General features: G+C 55.5%; 1 protein-coding gene across 3 annotated transcripts in view; it reads right to left on the bottom strand.

The window, feature by feature from the left end:
• The window catches only part of FGF1 (fibroblast growth factor 1), a 33,675-nt gene extending 14,199 nt beyond the window's left edge, over positions 1–19,476 (bottom strand). Inside the window, exons 1-2 of one of the 3 annotated variants that reach the window (XM_076350200.1) lie at positions 19,145–19,476; positions 15,755–15,785 (exon numbers count right to left, since the gene is read on the bottom strand). The gene's annotated coding sequence lies outside the window, so the exon portion shown is untranslated. Of the gene's footprint in view, positions 1–15,754; positions 15,892–19,144 lie in introns of those variants that run through there. The other 2 variants (XM_076350201.1, XM_076350199.1) reach the window with 2 other exon arrangements.
• Positions 19,477–21,419: the final 1,943 nt, after the last annotated feature.

The raw sequence follows: 21,419 nt of genomic DNA, 5'->3' as shown, positions 1-21,419 counted from the left end.
GTGACCAGCTAAGGTGAGCCTATTTTTTTTCCTTAAGTATAAAATACCTGGCTACTACGCAGAGGAAACCAGAAATATCTCACCTACCATGGGTTAAAACAAGATTGGAGGTTGACTCAAATACATTAAAATTGTCCTTGGCTTTGGATACAATCCTTTATATAGGATTGGAAAGAAATGTTGTGGATAGCATCTGTTAAGCACCCCTTCAGAACAAGCGTGGATGCGTTGATGAAAAGTGCAGTTAATCATAATTGTCATCTAGCTGATCAGATAAAGATCATCCAGAAACTGAGCAGGCGGGGAGCCAGCTAAACCCAGGAGCCTTTCAAGGTTTTGTCAGACTTCAGTTAATGAGATCAGCGTCTCCTGAATCGGGCTCTGGTGAGTTCAGTGGAAACACTGCAGTTGGTTTCACTTTGGAAAGTGTTATTTCTCCATGAAAGCAGATATCATATTTATTCCAGGGTGTGTGACTCAGCTGTGATCAGACAGCATCGCCTCCTGAGGGGCTCATTTCCCATTCCCACTTTTGACTGCAGCCACCTGGATAGATCAGTCACTTCCTAGGCAGTTCAGACACTACGTATGGGAATGGAAAGCACTTAAACCAGGTAAAATATTTTTAAGGAATTCAGGCTCTGGCTTTCCTCCACCCTTTGCCTGTCCCGAGGGATTCCTGAAGTGCCCTGGGCTTAGTGCCGGGCTGACAGGTACGGCTTTGGGGCGAGCCAAGAACTGCCTAAGCCTGCAGAGTAAACATCTTTTGGATGAACAGGGATTTTATTCATCATAAGTTTTAGAGATCCATTGCGTGGGATGGATTTCCTCACCCAGGAAAGGATTAGAGATCAGCAAGAGGTTTCCTCGTGCACTGGTTGCTCCAGGAGCTGCAGCACAGTGGGTCTGGGGTTATCATCAGCACAGCCAGCCTGTAAGAGCTGGCTTCCCTTCGAAGGGCTGGCACTGCAAGGCACGGCTCGAATTCCTTGGACTATGGATCCTCTTAGAAGGACTTAATAAATGATTAGGCAAAGCATATGATAAATACGTAACAGATAATTTTCTGCATATCAGCGGAATGCATTGGCTTGTTTCTAGTCAGTGTCTGTGGCAAGGTGATTTTCTCTCTAGCAATGTGATTAAGTGCTTAATGAAATATTTATCAGTCAGGTTTTACCCTTTGTAAGTGGAATATGTGGTATAAAGTGTGACCAGAACTGTAGAAATTAATTTAACTAATGCCTGCTGTCATCATCTCCTGCTCTCCACCAGAAAACAGTCATTCCAGTTAGGTCACGCTGAATTTGTGTTAGGTAAAACAGACAGGAGTGTAAATGTGAAACTTTTAGCAATTTACTGAGTGGGTATCACTAATGGCAAGAGTGAGTGAGTTCTTTGCAGAAAAAAGGCTGATGATAACCACTAGGAGCATCATGGTAGAGACAGATTAAGAGAAGGTTGCATCCTGCCCAGGAAGAAGGGATGGGGGCTCTCACTCACGACCTGCAGCAGGGGTTAACCCGTCCCTTTGCTCACCATCCCTCAAAGGCAGCATTTAAAAATAAATGACTGTACTAGAGAAGGGCATCTGGCTCCAGGTAAAGGAAGAAAATCCTATACCACTAGGGATGCCCTAGGGGAAACCCTATACCAGTGCCAGCTCTTGGGAAACGTGTGTTCAGGGGGCTGGTCCCCATGGTCGCCTTCCTGGAGGTGCTGTGAGCATCAGGCAGCTCCCCCAGCACCGCTCACACCTCGGCAGACCCTGACAGATGCTGTTGGCAGTGTCCCAGCGCCGGCGAGGAGCACTGCCCAGCCCGAGGCTGCCTCCAAACCGTGCCAGAGAGACATGAGGTCAGTCAGGCTGGATTTGGCCATTTTACACCATCCCAGCCCTGTTTTAGCTCCTGTCTGATCTTTCTGCACAGCAGAGAGGGCCGTGGGGATGTGTGCCCGTCTCGGGGGCAGAACCGCATGGGTGAGGACCTCCCTGCGCAGAGCCCGGCTGAGCGATGGCCTGCCAACAGCTGGACGTTTTGCTTCAAAGCCACGTGTGACTCCTGCGTGGCTTTGAGGCTGGGACATCCCAGCTTCTTCTTCAAGCTGGGACATCCAGTGCAACATCTCAGCAAACTGGTGGCATCCATGGGGAGACGGGGAAAAGAAAGTGATGATCCACTTTCTAATTACCTTCCAGCCTCTCCCACCTCCCCACCCATGCCCTTTTGCAATCTGGTGATTGACTTAATTACAGTTCCAGCTCCAGGAGTCTATCCAGCCCGAGAGCAGGAGCTTTGCCAGGAGGGTCTTGCCCCATGTGTCCTGTCTGGGTTCAGACCAAGACCACGGACACGTACATGAGCAACGCTGGCTGCAGAAGCAAATCCCATTGCCTCATGTGGGGGATTTAAGCGCTAACTCCCAGAGCAAGCCAGATGCGTGGGACCTGCTGTATGGAAAGAACACACTGGATGGAGAATCGCAAAAGCTCAGTCTCTCCAGCGAAGGATGGGGTGGAAGATGTGTTGCACCCAGAGCGTCCAAGGGGACACCTTTGGGCATTGCAGTGAGAGATAATGCAATCGCCCGATTATTGGGAGGAGCCCGGGGGTGGCTGCTGCTCCCCTGCCTGGTCCCTGGCTCCCTCCCTCCCTCCCCAGGCAGAGACCTCGTCTTTATTTTAAGACACCATTCATGGCGTTCGTTGGTGAGGCCGGTCAGTCCAGCACAGGCGGATGCTTTCATTGCAGCACACTCAGCACTGGAGCTGCAGCTCTTCCCTGGGGACCAGGGTCTGAGCAAGGACCGTGGCTCCAGGGTTGGGCTGCCAGGGCCAGAGCCATGGCCGTGACCGCTGTGCCGGTGCTGGCGGGGGGCTGACAGCCAGGAGCAGCCCGGGGCCCAGCTGCACCCAGCGTTCGCCCCCTCATCCCAGGGGATTCACTGTGGGCACCTCTAGCTCTGCTGCCCCAGTAGCACTGTAACAGGCATCCTAATTACAAAAGGGCTTCCCCTTCCCTCCAGGAGACGGCACGCACTGCCTGCCTTTTACAAGTGCCCTTTCCCTCTTGCAGGCTCACACTGCGACCAACGTAAAGCATCGTCCCTTCTCCTGTGCTTCACTACAGCGCTGCTTCCCGGCACCTCGCTCGTGCGGACTGAGATGTGCCGGCACATGGGACTGTCTGGGAGCAGCCACTAACATGTGTCATGAGTTACGCAGTCCTCATGGTCTCGTCTCTGGAGCCTGAGGAGGATGGCTCTGGGCTGCCGAGGCTGCCGAGGACCCAGGGATGACACGCTGGGTGCAGGTACCTTGTTTTGGGCATTTGCCGCCGGGCAGCGGGTGGTTAAGTGCAGGGCTGTGCGCACCTCTCCTCCCTGGGTCTGCCTGTGTTTTGCTTCCCAGAGGAAAAGCGTCTGGAGGGAGTGGAAACCACAAGGGATGTTGTAAAAACTAATCGGTTGTTGTTGGTTGAAATGTTTTGTGATGATACAGGAAACCCTTCTGGGCAGGGGAGGCACTCGGTGTGCCCCGGTGCGGCAATGGAGGGATAAAGTGGCATCTCCCCCCTCAGCTCCTGCTCAGCAGCCCCCAGGCATGGGGGGGGGAAGGTCCCTGCAGTGGGCTCCCCATCCACACCGTGCTCAGGACCCGCTGCCCAGTTCCTGGCAGGCAGGGAGGTTAGGCAGGGAGGTTCAGCTGGGTGACGCTTCACCCGGCTTGCAAATGTCACCGTCGTCCCCCCCCCCCCCCCGCCACCCGCCCCCGGTGTCCGTGCAGGACACTGGGCAAAACGCCAGACCACAAAGCGGGAGCGCCCGGGCTGTCTGGGCTCCCGCTGCAGGTGTGGCTGCCCCGCGGCAGCTGGCTCCCGCCCCGTGCGCCCACGGACGGACGGATGGACGGACAGACGGCAGTGCCGGCCGCCGCCACTCCTGGCCATGGGCAGGCTTCTCACAGCTTTGTTTTGCTGCTCTGGTTATGGGTGATTTTTCTCCAGCTCTCCTCCCTTCTCTCTGTCTCTTGGAGCATTTCGATATGGGAGATGCAAACGCTTGGCTGCTTGCAGCGGGGAGCCTGTTCGCAGGCCAGCTCTGCCCGGTAAAACCAGCAGCTGACACCAAATGACAGATTCTAGCCCCAAAATTTCACTCTATGCAATGCTGTTATGCCAAGGGGCTGATCTGATTCTCCTGTTGTACCAAGTCCCCGCTGAGCCCTGGTCCCATCCCAAGCAAAAACTCCTGCTGATGGCCCTGTTTCAGTACGTGCCTGGTCACTGCTCCTCTCACTCACCCTCTATCAGCCACGAGCCCTTGCCAATCTCTCGGTGCTCAGATGGGTCTGAAATCTCGGTGTGCTGTTGCTAATAAGGCATGAGGCTTGAATTAGGAGTGAAAAGCAGGAATTTTCACGTGGTGTCAGATGCAACACTTCCTGCAGCTGGCCCTCTGAAGGGTGGCCAAGCTCAATCAAGGGCTGGCTCAGGCTTCAAAACTGGGATTTGAGTTTGGGTTCAGACTTTATACCATGTCCTTCCCCAAAGAAGCAGAGGATGCTGGAATTGAGGGTTTCATCTCCAGGCCAAGTGAAACCCCACATCCATCCTTGTGGTTAACCATCAGTAGACATATCATCACTCAGAAATCAAACTTCCTCCAGCACAGTCTCAGTCTCGGTTGTTCCGAGGAAAATCACTTGGTTTCTGGGTTCACCATAAGCTCAGCAGTGGTTTACTACACTGAAAATGTGCAGAGAGTTAATTATGTTCATTCTGAAGTATTTGTATAAGGACTATATAGCTTGTCTTGTTAAGTTCTAAGACAAACTGGCTGGAAGAATTCTGTTCTTAGTTCTGCTGCTCGATACCTTATTTTAAATTTAGCATCTACTAGCTATGGATGCTAATGCCTGTTTTTTCTCTCTGAGCTGCCTGAGTAAACAGCTTGGGCTGTGTTTTCCTGTGCACACTGTTGCTCAATAACTTAACAGTGTGACAGAAGCTTGAGATAATAATTGCTATTACTAGGAAAATCCTCCAATAAATAATTATTTTCTTATCTGCATGACTTTTCTCCAAGGCTGGAGAAAATGCCTTCCAGTGCAGTGCGTAAGACCATGCAAGGAGAGCTTCAAATGAAAGATCGGAGCAAGGCAAGCTCAAAGCTGAATCTTGTTAAGTGCAGATGAGCAGGTCAGCAAAAAACCCCAGAATAATTAGCCCTGGATAACTAGCCACTAGAGTAAACTAGCGAGAGAAGCTGTGCATCTCCACTTCTTGCTGTCTGTAGAGCCAGACAAGTCGCTTCTTTGACCCATGGTCTTTAGGCAAAAATTGGGGAGTTCTCAGTTCCAGGCAGTGGGTGGCTCTGGAGGCCCATGGACACTGGGCTGTCCATTTGTCATCCTCATTTCCAGCCTAGAAAGGAGCATGAGTCACATGCTGGGACGTGTCAGACCTTGGTAGAAGACACAGCCCTAATTCTGGTCCTCCCTGTCCCAGACAGGGGTATACTGAGGCACCTGCATCCGTAAAGAGGTGGGCACCAATTTGGTCCTTGCTGTGACTCTGTGAAGAAGGCAGTGCGACCACAGGCTGCGTGTCAGCAGGCAGGAGCAGGCAGCCGCTTCTGCACCGCTCCAAGGAAAACAGTGCCCTGCCTTGGACGCTGCCACGGGTTTCCATAACAGTACCCTCAGAGGCAAGGGGATATTTTTTTGAAGGCTCTTCTACCCTTTCTCATCTCCGTAAACAACAAACCACCATAAAAAGCACGTCGCAGGAGAGAAGTCTGCAATTTTAACTACCTGATGAAACTCAGCTGCTGTAGCAGAGGGCTTTGCAGAGTGCTGTCCGCGGAGGTGACACCCACGCTGTTTATTTCCAGCTCCCGCGTGGGCAGTCTAGAGACACGGGGATGTTTGTCATGCCCGGTGTTTCCACAGCTGGTTTAGGGGAAAGCCATGGGGTCAGGCTGACCCACAGGGATGCAGCCGAGGGTGCTAGCAATGACGGGAGGCAGAAAGATGCCTGGATCATCTAAGTGGAAAAAATCCCCAAACTAAACCAAAAAACTTTGGGACACAAAAGGCAGCCTCATAGCTCCCGTGGGATGTGAGCGCTGCCAGCCCTGCTGCACCACGACAGTGCCCGGGCATGGGGGCTGCTCGCGGCCCCGGAATAACCAGAGTGCTGGGAGCAGGCTGCAGTGATGTGGGTCTTGCAGGGACTTTGAATGCCGATATTAATGTTTTATATGTTTACGGAGCGTCTCCATCCCAGTGCAATTCATAAGATGCTTGTCCTAGCTCAGCCAAATTTTTAAAAATTACATAAATGCAGCCCAGTATACATAGCTTTCCCCTTTGAAACCTGGCTGGTCTTAGGGCACAAACATCCCCTATTTGCAGGGCTACGTGGGCAGGAAAGGGCTGATCCAAACTGCGCTCGCACACAATAACAACCCCCAAAACGCCTGATGCTGCCAGCTGCCCGTCCCGGTCAGCAGGAGCCGGTCAGCGAGCCCCGAGGCAAAGCTCCAGCTCGGCGCCCCGAAGGCAGCCACTCTCAGAAGCCCTGGGCATGCAGCAGCCAGCCTGGAGAGGGGCGATGGATGCAGCTGGGCTCAGGCGATGGGACCGAACCGCCATGTGCCAGCTCCACGGCTGGGGAACAGCAGCTGCCGTCACTGCCTGCCTGGCCAGGGATGCCGCGGCCGGGACCCCAATGGGTTTTTATCTTTTTCTTACTCAGGAGCCACGCATTCAGCCCCCGTGCCGGCGTGCAGGGTCCGCAGGGAGTAAATGAGCATCCCCTGACTGCCTGCACCATTCGCTGCGGTTTGTGTGGCACCCACGCATGTGCACCCGCACCAGGTTAGGTGTGAGCTACAAACCCCCCATTGATAGTTTAGGAGTTAGTAAACTTTTCCCATCAGCCAGAAGCTTTTTAGAACACCCTGCTGCAAAGGGAATATTAAGGAAGGGGAAGGGAGGATGTTTTACTTGATGTTAAATACTTGTATTTTATGTCCAAGATTTGACCTGCAGTTGAAACTCAAATATAAAGGGACATGGAAATTCCGGTGGAAAATGTACCCAATGGAGTAGTATTCTTCTGTGTAACATAAACATGCCCTGTAAGGATGTGCAGCTGTTAGAGAATTAACGAGTGACCTCTCTGGAGAAAAAAATAATCAGAGTGGGTGAAAGGCAGGGCAGCTTTGGGGAGCTGCCAGGCCACAGCTATGGGAACAGCCCTGCGCAAGGTCTGGGGGTGGGTTTGGAAACGCGCGGAGGGGACAGGGTGGTCCATCTCCTGCCTGGATGGTGCAGGGATGCAGAAGATCGCTTGTGCCCACAGCCGCGTGTGTGCGACTGTCCCGGGCAGCGCGTGGCAGGGGAGACATGCAGAAAGCAGCCAGGTCGTCTGGCACTGAGCTCAGGGGGCTTTATGGTGTGCAGAGTGTCTCTGGTATAAGCGAACAGCTTGGATCTGGAGTTCATCTTCTGCTGCACAGACTGGATTTGTCACGGTAAAGATCTCCCCCTCCTGTCCGCCCGGGCAGCGCGGGATGAGAGCAAAGAGTGAAATAACTCGCTCCTGGCTTCTGCTCTTGTCCTGTGACCCAAACACAGATCAGACAGGCTCAGCGTACAATTCGGGGGCCATCCTAAGCAAGTGAGGGTGACGGTGCCCTGAAGGTCAGCTTGCAGGCTGGGCAAGCTGCCTGCTTGCAAACCCTGGGCTGGGGATGCTGGGTGGGAGCCTGTAAGGGCGACTGCGCACCTTGCACGGGCCACTGCCGGGGCTGGCTCCACCTCGGGGTGGTCGGTGCCTCTCGTAGGACCCAGGGAAGGGCCCTGATGGGGTACAGGAGAGCTGTTTCGTGGTGCCGGGAGGAGAGCAGCTCTCCCTGCGGTCCTGTCCATGCAGAGGGACGAGTGGGTGGAGGAGGAGGAGGAGGTGTGAGCTCAGCGAGGAAGGGCACAGGCGGTGCTGGGCACCGGGAGGTTGCCCTTGCGCAGCATTGGGGATGCCCAAGGACATCTCTGGAGGAGAAGCCATCCAGCCACTGTCTCTGGCTTGCGAAGGGCAGCGGTGAGAGCTGCTCTGGGAGGTGCTGATGGTGAGGTCAAGCTTTCTGCGGAAATAAGGTCGCTGCATGGGGGAGTGCTGGCAGGGCTCATCTGGAGGTGGGACAGTCGGATTTACTAACTCCAGAGATGTGGGAAGAAAAGATCTGAGGTCAAGGCTGACGCCCAGATTTCAACTCTTGAAGTACAAATCTAAATTAAGAGCCAGAAGCAAGGACAGACTTTATGAGCACAAGAAAGTCATGATTCATTTATGAACTCTGTGTCTAGACTGTTGTGGGCAAAGTGCAAATCTTTGGGAGGCTGACTCGGAGAGGACAATACCACTCCAGAAATGAGTCTGAAGGGGACAAAAGGGTTTTGGATGTCACCCTGTGAGTCAGTGGTGCGGAGCCAGGGCTGGGGCTGGCTGGGGCTGGCACCCTGGGCACAGCAGCCAGCCCGGCTCCTGCACCCTGCAAAACGCTTTGTGTGGAAAGCCCTTTTCTGCCTCTTTTCTAATCTTTGTCCTCAGGGTTAGCTGTCCGGCTTGGATGCCTCGGGCTTGGAAATGCTGCCTACAAGATGTCCGCTTGGTCCATCCCCGGGCAGCCTGCTCGCTCCGCATGCTCTCCCTGGGCAAGGGAGCAGGTTTGGGATGCAGGGGCAGCATAAACCCCAGTAAGGGGGTACACACCCTAGTAAGGGGGTACACAGGCAGCAGGCACCCTGGCAAGGGGCTCTGCAGCTGCAGGGGGGCTTTGCGAGGTAGCAGGTCGGAGCAGCTTTGTATGATTTTTCCAGCCTAATGTTACGCAGCAGAGGTGCGTAGCCGGGAGGGTTTGCTGCTCTCATGCCAAACCCACGGGCTGTGAGGGTGAGCGGTGGCAGGGAGCTGTGCCGTGCCCTGTGGCCGGGCAGAGCGTGGCAGTTCATACACCTGGGCTTAAAGGAGGAAGATGGTAATTGCTCAGTGATTGTAATTATTGCCCTATGCTTTAAAGCCCGGCACTGGGCGGTGGGGCGGTGCCCCGCGGCCGCAGGGAGCTCCAGGCTCTCTCACTCGGTGTGATGGATTCCCTTCTATGCTCCTCAGGTTTCCAGCTTTCAGGAATAGCTGCCTTTTTCACATCAGTAAGCGACCCTGCGTGCAGTGTTATTTCGGTCACTAGATCACTTTAATCGCTGTTTTTCCCCTCTGCTCTCCTCTCATTTTTCTCTTCCTTTCTGTGCTGGCACCACTCTGGAGGATGCGGTTTTCCAGGGTGATTTCATTCCTCCTAAAGTGCCTCTGCCTCATCCTGGGAAGGGTCAGACCCGGGAGTTTGGGAAAGCACAAACAGAAGGGGAAAGGGGGCTCTTCTGAATTCACTTTTGAGTTAGTTAAGACGGAGAAGAGTGGGTTTTGTTACCTTATTAAAACAAAAGTTAGGCTTTAAGCTGGACCATGGATGCGTGTTAAGATGCTGTGCTGGGATTAATAGAATAATATTTAGCACTGGCTGTGTATTAGCTATTCTTGAAAAGAATTCATAAATTTTAACCATGGCACTCTTTGAAGGTCTGCGTTAGCCTTTATCTGCCACGTTTAGCAGCTGGGAAAATGAAGCATTTTTGTTATGCTGTTTTCCTTAGTGTGTGAGCAAGCTTTTAGAAAGAAAAGAAGGGCTCGTGGCAGCCAGAGTTTTGTTACCTTCAGACGCCGGGTACTCTGCACCCTGCAGACCTGCCTCTACCTCCTCCCCTGGCTGAAGTCCACTGCTGCCTCTGACCCAGGCATGAAGCGTGAGTCCCCGTCCCTCGGGAGGGCAGTGCTGCCGTGTTAAACACGCTACGCTTACAGCATTTAGAGTACATAAAATCTGCAAGTCACTGATTGCTTCTGCAACTGCTCTGCAAGGCCCCAGCGTCTGCTTTTGTTCTCCAGCAGCGTTAAAACAACAGACACTGATGTTGGAAACAAGGCAAAAAATAGTAACTGCCATTACTGAGAAATACTGAGTCAGGCATCTTTCTTCTTTAACAAATGGAGAGAGAGGGAGGATTACTGCATTCACGAAGGCCACACAACACGCCGGGGCAGAGCTACCATGACAAAGCAATAATCCCTCTCTCCCTCACTGAACTGGTTTTCAACAAATTCTTCTGCAAAGAGGTTTCTATTGTGAGCTGTTTGAAAGACAAACCCAGCCAGGCCTCCAGCCCAAATGACAATCACTTACAGTTCTGCAGTGGCAGACAGGATTTCTAAAAATGCCCCCATCAGGAGTCATTGTCCGCCGTGTTCAGGAGGGTGATGCATCGGTACCAGGGTCAGCGGTGCCAGAGCAGCCTGCGAGGGTCAGGGCAGGCTTCACTGGGCACCTCCCTGGAATATACATTCTCGTTTAGGGAATGTTTACTAGAAGGGTTTGTAAGATACAATGCAACTGCTAACATGTCTCAAGGCCCTGGTTGTGGTCGGTCTCAGTTGCGTGGGCAAATATGCCCCGGCATATATCGCTCTTCAGCATGTTTCTGGTGGCAGCCAGTTCATCTGAAAAAGTTCAGGTCTGGGGCTGTCTGGCAGAAAAGCCTTGAACCTCCACCCTGCAGCTCTGCCCGTGCTCGGGGCCATGCCCGCGGGCCCCTCACGTTGGCTTTCTGCTGGCACCCTGCTTGCGAAACGTGGAGAATGCTCCCCTTGGGTCTACTCCAATTGCAAATTCCTGGTGGCAGTGACCCTCCCCATGGGCTGAGCCTTCGCCTGCGCTGGGGCAGGCTGTGGTTAGAGGGATCCCGGTGATGGGCAGGCTTTGCCTTCTGGGAATTTATCTGTAGCTGGTGATAGGTTTGGTTTGACCTGTTGTTGATGCTCATCTTTCTCCACCATTCCTTGCAACCTCTTATTTCTGAATCCTGATTAGAAAGGGGTACATCCATCTCATCTAAACTCCTGTGATTTTGGGCGTTATGAAATTAAGGATGATTAAAATGGGGTTATTTAAAGCAATGGGAGAATGTACTTGGCATTCCTGCATCTGGCATTCTTGCGGTTCTGGAGAGGAAGGTCCTGCTCCTGCAGTTGAGAAGCTAGATGAAGGCAGACCCAGCTGTATTTTCAGAGGTCACTGTGCAATTACCCCAAGCTGGTATTTAAACAAATACAGGGCGAGGCTAACACCCCCACTCTGATGGGAGTTGCCCCGGGACTTCCAGGGCTGCCAGTGGTCAGGGCATCGCCAGCCACCTTCCCTGCGCCTTCCTGCAGCTCTTCCCCGCTCCCACGGCCACTCGTGGTGGATTGCACACTGAAACGGTGCCAGGCTCCAAGAGACAGCAGCTCTCGTTTGATAATCTTATTTCCTGCTAAGCAGAAGCCAAAAGCTGATAGGAGTTTCTGTAACATGCGTGTGCTCCCATGCATTTATTTCCTCAGCCCCATCACCCTCCAGCCAGCAGCCCCGCAGCAGCGTGCAGGGATGTGGCTGCGAGCAGCCGTGCCCTGCACCACTTCTCGGTGCTGTGCTCCCACTGACGGAGCCGCTTGTGCTCCGCTGCTCCCAGGGGGGTGAGACAACTGTCCCTTCCCCAGACATGAGTCTGGGGCTCTGCCATCGCTGGCACCCCGAGCGCAGCAGAGGTTTGCACTGGCTGTGGGTGGCTTTTGCTGCTGCTGCAGCAGAAGGTGACACCAGGCATTTGGGAACTGGCAAGTCCAGGTAGTCTGTGAGGGTCAGAGGCTCAAGAAATTTGGGCTTAGAAAAGGCTATCTGAATTGTACTGGTGTGCACAAATCCACTGTTCTGTTAAGGGGGAAAAAAAAAAAAGCATGGTTTATCTGGCTCTTTTAAAGGGGTAATTGCAGTTCATTTTGAAGCTGTGGGTGGTGGAGAAGGTCCTCTTCACCCCTCCTCCTCCACCTAAATCATCGTCAGATGTTTGCTAGGAGAGCTGGGGGTCATGGGCAGGGGCTCTTGCCGTCCTGCTGGCACCTGCATCTCCAGTGCACACAGGGTCAGCTGGCCCCGAGAGGGTCTCGCGTACGTAACCGAGCACGCTGCCAGATTGTAACCGGAGCCCGGCAATGGTCTTGGTTGGAGCCTGTGGGACATGGGCCATGGGACACGGGATGTTACAGCTGCCCCCAGGACGCATGTACCACCAGTCACCCTCCTCAGGCACGCACCAGTCTTCAAAGCCTTTGCCAAGTGCCTGAAAATGGACGGACTGGCCCAGCACCACATGAACTGCCTGAACCGAACAGCCAGGTCTCGGTGGGACAGCCAGGCTCCCAGCCTGCACCGCTGTCGGCTGTGCTGGGTCTGGCCAGACAGGGAGCAAATACCACTCCTCGCCCCAGAGAGCTCCGCAGCTGCTTCCCACGGCAAACAGACACGAGAAAACTATCTGGACTGTATGGAGGAAAATCACCCAGCACCCTCCAACCCTGCAAGTTTGGCAAATTGAGGCAAATATTTGCAAAGACTCGAGGGGAAGAGCCAGGACTGACCAGTGCTGGACAAAGTGAGTAAGAAATAACCCCCCGTCCCCGTGGGTGCACAGAGCCGAGGGGAGGGTGGCGCAGCGCAGGTGAGGGGGCTTACTGCACAGGATGCTGAGGGTGTGCGCGGCCGCCCCGGCACCCTCGCGAGTGGCACCCACAGCAAACCTTGTCTTGAGGGTGGCCGTGGGTGCCCCGAGAGTGGACGCAGCCCTGCAAAACCAGAGCCTCCCGCGGCCAGCCTGGGATCCACAGGCAGGACGAGATCGGGACTGACTCAATCACCAGCTAGCAATTATTACACCATTAAAAGAAAAATCAGTGATTGCTTCCTCATTGAAAAGTTACAACTTTCTCTGATTAATACCCTAAAGCTAGGCTTATTTGCTGTTGAAATGTGTGTGCTTGTGGTTCAGGATTGCACTGTATCTTAAAAATCCTTCTTCAAGCCTCCTCCCCCAGACTGTGGCTCACGCAAATACGGGCTGGCTGAGAGATGGATGGAAGCATTTGCGGTTTGGTTGCTTTCCTGCACTAATTAAGGGCCACATCCAGCACCTAGGAGCTGGTGAAAACTGCACCCAGCTGAAAGGAGGCTGATTTCTGCAGGGAAGGGGCAGTGACACTTCCAAAATGATCCGGGGAACTTTCCCTGTGACAGGTAGACACAGCCCCAGTGGGGAGGAAAAGCTGGGAGTGCAGAGGAATGGAAAGGTCCTTTCTAAGTTCTGTTATTTTTTAAGTTTCTGACTCGGAGTCAAAGGAGAAAACAAATTTAAGAAGGTGCTTGAAATTCTGGTTTTGGTCTCTTCTATGAGTGCATCATTGGAAGCACATTGAAATAAGAGGAGAGAGACTGAAATAAAACCGCCGCGGCTATTATCTTCATGGGCCTTGTGACTTAGCCCTAACTCCTCATTACAACTATGCTCTGAGCTGCTAACTGCTCTCTAAGCCAAACCAAAGATGCCAAATATAAAGACAAATTGCTGCAAGCTCTAATTGCCCCGGCTGGGTGGGAGCAGGTGCTGTGCACGGCCGAGCCCCCGCACGCCCCCGCTGCTCCCCGGGGCCACACGTCCCTGCCGCTCCCCTTCCACCTTCCTCAGTGTCTTGGCTTGTTCGTGCCATTTAGCCAAGGGGAAAACCCTGATAAAGCGGACACAGGGGGAGACAGAGCTAACAGCTCCCTGTCACCGCTGTGCCCGAGGACAGGGGTCCTGGGTGCCGCAGGGCTTCGGCTGGAGGAGCAGCGAGCAGGAGCCGAGCCATGCAGCTGATGGGGAATAAAGTTGAAGGAGCCATAGCCAGCTGCATGATGAGCTGCCTCAGTTGGGAGGAAGATCAAGGTCTCAGGAGTGGGAGGAAGGCCAAAGTCATTTGGGGAGCTTGGGAGGGAAAGTCTATCCGCTGGGCTGGGGTGGAGCTGGGAAGGAAAGTTTATCCAAAGGACTTGCAAAGCTCTGGGTCTGGCTGGAGACCTCGGTGGACCCGAACTCTCTCCAGCCCTAATCCAAAGTGCGTGTTCCTGCGCATCCTGAGTGCTCGGAGCGGCCGCTCCAGCGGCTGGAGGAAGTGGGGCCAACCCGGTGTTGCAGGGAGAACAATTGGACATTGTGCTGCCTTATCGCCACCGAGCCCAGTCCTGCCCTTAGGAACCGATTAAACTTTAGACCCCTGTTTGTGCAGATCTTCCCGTACGTCTCATGCGCTCTCCAAGGCGATCGCTGCAGGGGTTGAGAGGTGCCTGAGCTCCCCGTTACCACTGTTAGCAGCCCATCTCCCAGCCAGTGCGTCAGGTCCAGGAGCCAGCGGGGACAGGGGTGATGCTGGGGTGGTCACATGCAGCTTTCACTGGAGCAGGGAGCAAACCCAGGAGTGGAGGGGTGGCAAGGTGATGCTCCCACCAGGACGGCTGCAGCAGCCGTCCAGAGGGCTACTGACAGGGCTGGTGGGGTGCGCTGGGTGGTACTGGTACCTCTGAGCGATGGGCAGGGCTGTGGGCGGCAGCTCATGCATGAGACCCAGAGGCACCTTCGGACGTGCCACCCACATGGCAGCAGCACCCAGGCCTGCATGGGTTGTACCCGGTGCTCGGCCTCCGAAGCTGAAGCCCCTGGGCAAAGGAAGGGGCGCGTGCCCAAAGCGGGGTGCTGAGCTGGCTCGGGGTGCGTCCGTGCAAATGGCACAGGCACGGAGCAGGGTGTCGCTGGGTGTCTGGCCAGGAAAAGCAGGCAAGTCGTACAAAAGCAATTTGTCCCACCTTGCTTCCATCTTGTCTTGTTCAATCACTGCTCTTACTCATTTTCTTCTTACCTCCCTCACCAGCATTCCCCAGCCTGGGTCCTGACCCCTCCCTGCTGGCTTGGATGGCCCCAGCTGCCCAAATGCTGCTGCGACACGGGGACACCGGAACAGCCCAGGGAGCCACAGCTCCAGAGCAGGAGGAGGCGGTGATGCTCAGCACTTACCCCTTTGGGCAGGGAAAGGTCAGAGGGAGCAGAGCTTGGCTACGCACAATTACTTCTAGTAAGATCTTATGCAAGTCAAAAAATATTTTTCAGTAGGACTTGGGTGTCTGGCTAGAGTAGGCCCAAGGACCCTTTTTTTAAGGAAACATGCTTTTTTTTCCTTCAAAAATGAACCATTTTATAGTGCTGTGTCACTTCAACAAAATTCCTATTTTTTTTTTAATGGTCCAAATATTGTGTTTTGCAATTTACAATGTTTTTTATATTCTGAGTCAAATTCTGATGTGTGCTTCTGCCCACAGCTTTAGGTTAATTTGCGGTAATTTTGAGATTGCAATTTGAAATAACACTCCTGCTTTTTGCAGCCTTCCTCTCCCGGAGGCAGCGGTCTGCAGCCACTTGCGGGGTTTGGGGTGTTTGGCCAGGTCAGGTGCGGAGCAGCACCCCTGAAATCCTAAATCTGTCCCTGGAGAGGGGACCCTCTTCCTCTCCCCGCCGCCCCAGCCCGCCTCTGCGCTCCCGAACCCCCTCTCCGGCCCCTCGCTCCGGTCCCCGCGGGCGTACGAGCGTCCTGTGGGGAAGCGGGGGGCTCGCAGAGCACGCGTGGGCAGCCCGGTGGGCTCAGCCCCGCTGCCGCTTGCATCGCCCCGGGGTGCGCGTCCCGCCTCGGCCCCGGCGCCGCCCGCGCCCCCCGCCCGCTGCGGCCCCGGCACCTACCGCCGGCTCCGCGGTCCTCCCGGCTGCGGCTCTGCCGTGTCCAGCGAGGGGAGAGAAGGGATAAAAATAATAAAAAAAAAAAAAAAAAAAAAAAGGAAAGAAAGATGGTGATGAAAAGCTGCCTCTCGGCGGCGGGAACGGCGGCAGGAGGATGCCGGGGGGGGCGGGGGGGCGGGAAGGGGGCGGCGATGCTCGATCGCATCCACCCCTCCCGTAGCGCCGCTCGGCCGCGGAGCGAGCGGGGCCGGGCACCTGCCGGGCGGGGGGAGCTGCGGGCGGGGGGCGGGCGGCTGCCGGCCGCCTCTGGGCAGCTGCCTGCTGCCCCCGGGCAGCTGCCTGCCCTGCCCGGACCGCCGGGTCAGCCCAGCGGGCGGGAGCTGGTGTTGAGCCTCCCGTTGCCGCGGGAACAGCGGGCTGCGGCGCAGCAGGGTCGGAGGAGCAAAACCAACAGAAAGCAGCGCTTCTGCTCGCTTTCCTCATTCCCATCCCTGTGGTCCATGGCGTTCTGTGCAAGCGCTGGTTATTTCAGCGGCCTCCCGGGGAAGGCAATAAACCCCCTGGCCCCGATCAGCTCTCGGGGGCAGCGGGGCCGGGGGTCTCTGCCTTCCCCTCGGGGCAGCCGGAGAGAAGGGGCTCGGGCAGGCGGCTGTCGCAGGGCTCCGCCGGGCACGCCTGCGTTAACACTGGCACCGTGCTTCGGGCTGGGGAGAGCTTCGCCTTAAAAGCCGAAGCGCTCTCGAGAGCACTGTCAGCCTGATAAAATGCGGCTCCATCTCCCCAAGGACGGGGCCGCTTTGCCGGAGCTTGTGCCGGCTGCCGATGCTTGGCTCTGCGGCAGGGCTCTGCACCGGGGCCTTGGCCTTGCCAGGGAGCCAGCGGTGGGCTCGCGGGGTGCAGGCTGTGCCGCGAGTGGAGGCTGCGGGTTGCTGCACGTTAGCTGGCTGCAGCGTTAAAGAAGCAAGTGCGATGGCTTCACAGCTTGGCCTGCCTCCACCAGTGCTTTGATGTGGTGTTTAGGCTGTGTTATCTAAGGCTCGCTTAGAATAGACTTTTAGTCCTGGCTCACATGGAGCTTGTGTATTTGGACAGCCAGTCCAAACCGAAAGTATACTGAGCCCAGACGTTTTGATAAAAACATATTCCAGTTGACTGCAGTTAACAGCAGCTAGTGGGGACGGCTCCTAACACATCCAACACAGCACAGGTGGACTCTGGGCTTTCCTAGCATCTCAGTATTCTTTTTTTTTTGAGTTTGAATGAGCCCACGTGATATTTCCTCCTGCCATTTCGGCCACATGTTGAAAATACAAAGAAAAAATAAGAAAGGTCTAGCCAAACATTTCTGCATCTCAGAAAAAGACTGTCCCTGGCTTTGGCTCGGGCTTTCCTGGATGAAAGGCATTGGGGTTGTTAGGATATGAGGAACATTAGGAAATGCTGCTCCATTTTCTCACTCGGGGGAATGTCCCCCTTGTTTTGGAGCTGTGGGGAGGCTGCACCCCCTCCCCACGCCCCCGGCTCTCCCCACTGCTTGCCTGGATCTCCTTACACCCCTGTCGTGGTCAGATTTGGCAGCTCTGATGCCGTGCGGGGCACGGGGTGCCGCTGACGGCATCCTGCCAAATTTAGCGTTGTGTGCTTTCTGCCCGTCCTGAAGGCAGCCATCCCCAGGATGGAGCCAACACCGTGGAGCAAACACTCACTTCAACAGCAGGCTCCTGCGCTGGTCAATTAGAATCATAGAATCATTAAGGTTGGAAAAGACCTCTAAGATCATCGAGTCCAACTGTCAACCCACCACCACCATGCCCACTAAACCATGTCCCTCAGCGCCTCATCTACTCGTCTTTTAAATACCTCCAGGGATGGGGACTCCACCACTTCCCTGGGCAGCCTGTTCCAATGTTTCACCACTCTTTCAGTAAAGAAATCTTTCCTCATGTCCAATCTAAACCTCCCCTGGCACAACTTGAGGCCGTTTCCTCTCGTCCTATCGCTTGTTACTTGGGAGAAGAGACCGACCCCCACCTCGCTACAACCTCCTTTCAGGGAGTTGTAGAGAGCGATGAGGTCTCCCCTCAGCCTCCTCTTCTCCAGGCTAAACAACCCCAGTTCCCTCAGCCGCTCCTCATCACACTTGTTCTCCAGACCCCTCACCAGCCTCGTTGCCCTTCTCTGGACACGCTCCAGCCCCTCGACGTCCTTCTTGTAGTGAGGGGCCCAAAACTGAACACAGTATTCGAGGTGCGGCCTCACCAGTGCCGAGTACAGGGGCACGATCACTTCCCTACTCCTGCTGGCCACACTATTTCTGATACAGGCCAGGATGCCATTGGCCTTCTTGGCTGCCTGGGCACACTGCCGGCTCATGTTCAGCCGGCTGTCGACCAACACCCCCAGGTCCTTTTCCGCCGGGCAGCTTTCCAGCCACTCTTCCCCAAGCCCCAGTTAAAGATGAGCAGGAAGTTCCCTGCGCTGAGAAGTGCCTTGGCCGAAGCCCAGATGCCGACGGTGCCGCAGCGGCCCCCCGGCCCTGCTGCTGTGCTGCATTGCACCGAGAGCTGGCAGGGACAGGGGTCGCTGCCTTCGCAGCCAGCTCTGCCTCCTCCTGCCCTCCCCAGCCCAGCCCTGCCTGGGAAACTCCAGTTGCAGCAGATGCCCGTGTTATTTCCCAGGCTCTCGGGATGGCTTTAGACGGCTGGCTCCTGCTCCTGCCTGGGGTGAGGAACCTCCTCACCTTGCTGCCTTGAACGTCCGTGGGCCTCCTTGGCTACGAGTCCCATAAATAATGTATGCTTCTTGGGGTTGTTTGGAAGCACAGTGAATAAATAACCACAGAGCTGCTTTCTGCCCTGAGGAAGCAGTAGGTGCTTCTCTCTGCCTGGCACCCAGCCGTACGCAGGCAGTGCCTGTGCGGGCAGCTGAGCCCCCTCACACGCTGCCCCAGCGGCTCCTCTTCCCCCCAAACCACTATCACGCAGCAGAGACGATTTACGCAAAACTTTCTGCAGGACTGGTTTAAGACGAGACCCACGAGATCCCCCAGGTCCCAGACTTTGGTTTCATCCCTCTTCTTGGAGCTGTACTGCTGAAATGGCTCAGCAAGTGCCGCTCAGCCCAGTACAGCCTGGGAACAGCACTGAAGTGGAAAGCCCCCCCCTCCTGCCTCCCTGCCAGCTCCCTGCCTCTGAGCCCGGAGAGAGGAAAAGGAAACCCCAGTTGTTCCCCCAGCGACACACAGCCGGCCAAGCCTGCAAACTTGGCCAGGACTTCAGGAACGCGCGTTGCAGACCATTTGGGAAGGGGTTGCAAAGCCCCCGCGAGGCTGCGGCTCTGCCAGGATGCCATGCCCGGGAGCAAGCACCGGGGGATGCTGGGGGAGGCACTCACCTGCCGGGTCGGAGTGCACGGGGCTGGGCGGTGGTGGCAGCAGCGTGGGCAGCAGCACTGTGGGGGCAGCCAGGAGACAACGCTGCCGACCTGCCCCGGGGGAGGGCAGGAGCTGCCTGGGGTCACCCTGCCTCTCACCCTGCTCCTCTGGGGCAGGCAGCTCCCAGGGCAATGAGCACCCGCGCCCGCACGCCCTTGCACCACTCACGGGCGGCTCCAGAGCAAAGCAGTGTCCCTCAGATGGGCGCGGGCATCGGGGCTGTGCCGGATCCTGGGCAAAAGCTGGCATCGGCCGGCAGGCACCGCGGTGCACAGGGACTGAAGCGGCACCGTGGCTGGCAGCGCGGGCCACCGCTCTGCGCCCACATAGGACAAGGAAGTATGGATAATCCTTCGCCTTGCTATTTTTTTCCTCTCATGTGATCTTGTTTTTGGACTGCTATTTTGGGGCTGGACTCCAGCCCAGGTGAAAGACAAGGATTTAATCCAGCCTGCCTCTCCCATCGCCCGGAGGGCCTCCCAGGACCTCTGCCTGCCTGCCCGGAGGATGGGGTTAAACCCTGCTGCCGGCTCCGGTTCGGTGTGTGCTTCCCAGCCCTTTCTCTCTCTTGCTGCAAAGCCATTTCTGTCCACAGACTGCTTCTGTGCAGTTGGAGGATGATGGCAAACAGGCTGCGGTGTGCATGCCGTGCCCAGCTGTGCCTCCGCCCTGTCCCGTGGGCACCCTCTGCCCTGTGTCCCCCAGGGCTCTTGCTGGGACTTGGCACAGCTGCAGTCAAAGTCTCCCCAGCACTGTTTGCCCTCTTTCTGCCCGTTTCTCCCCCCCCTGAAAACAGCCTGTCAGGAAGCTGACGGGAGATAAATAAAAAAAAATGCTCACAGTTTGCAGCAGCCTTGACATAAACTGATGTGAGGCGTGACCCCGCAAGCTGCTCATCGTCCCCCCTGTGCCGGCTGCAAGCATCCCGCCAGTGCTTGGAGGAGATGGGTGTGCATGGACATGGGGCAGGCGGGGGGCTGCTGGGGGTCCCCCCACACGATGTGCAAGAGGCCAGACCCTGCACTGCATCATGCACACGTCCTGCCCATCCCTGCCATGGGGCCTCCTCTGGGGACAGGTCTTTGGGGACATCCTGGTGCCTCCGGCCCCCACACGCTCAGCACTGGCAGGGCTGACTATTTTTATCCCATTTATGTCTTTCAGCCCCCTGGATGAAAGCTGGGTGGGTGCCAGTGGAGCGCTGGGGAAGGGCAGCCTGGTTCTGCTGGCTCGGTGGGTGGCAGGAGATACCCCTGCATGGGGAGGAGTGGGGCAGAAAATGAATGGCTGGGATGCGACACTGCATCTCACCCGTCCCCATGTGCATGAGCCCCACGCGGACACATCCGTGCCCTTTCACGGTGGGTGGCGGGAGGAGTGGATGCTGTCACGGTGTATTTGGTTGCCTAAATTGGGTCTTTACATGAATAAAACTCGTTAAAGATTCCTGTGCTGAAGGCCAGAGATACCCGTGTAACGGGGCTGATCCCGCTGGGGACGTTCCACGCTGTATAGCCAGCCCAGGGCAGGGACAGGGGGGAAGGGGCTTATCGCAGCTGGGGGAGGGTATCTGCACAGACACACCTTTGCCCAGACAAGCTGGAGTCCTGGAGAAATTCAGGAGAAACCCGAATTTCCTTCTCCGTAGACAGTCTCCCCAGTTCGGCTGTGGAAGAAGCCAGTTTCAGCAGCCAGCACTGAGCTGCACAGCACCGCGGGCAGGCAGCACACGGCAGCATGGCTCGGGTGAAGGATGGGACCCACGATGTGAAACTTTAGTCAAAGGTATGACCTGGGTTACAGGGAAGTGGGCTATTCCAGATGCGTGCTAGGTAAGTGAAAAATTCAGGTCCAAGAATTAGGTACCACTCCCTTTTGGAGTCTATTTCACAACCTTTAGATAACGTGTAAAATTCTTTTCTTTTTCCTGCTTTCCATTAGCCAGTTTTATATGAAATAAGGAATTGCTCGCTGACACCTGTTAAATGCTCTGTTCTCTTTTTTTTTTTTTGGGGGGGGGGATAGGAACTCTTACTGTATGACCACCACCAAGGTAGAAGCTTTTCTTTGGCACCATCTGCAGATTAGAGCGTTTATGACAGCGATATATGACCGAAAGCTCCTATGACGCCGCTTGTCCCCCCCTGCACCACTTGCGGGGGGGGGGGGGGGGGGCTCAAGGGGGAAACAAGTGCTTTGGAAACGTGGCAGAGATGTTAGTAAAGGGAAGGACGC

The sequence above is a fragment of the Aptenodytes patagonicus genome, chromosome 12 (assembly GCF_965638725.1).
Source record: "Aptenodytes patagonicus chromosome 12, bAptPat1.pri.cur, whole genome shotgun sequence".
In the NCBI taxonomy this organism is placed as follows: Eukaryota; Metazoa; Chordata; class Aves; order Sphenisciformes; family Spheniscidae; genus Aptenodytes; species Aptenodytes patagonicus.
Note: the sequence above shows the minus strand (reverse complement) of the source record. Positions and strands in the feature narration are given on the sequence as shown.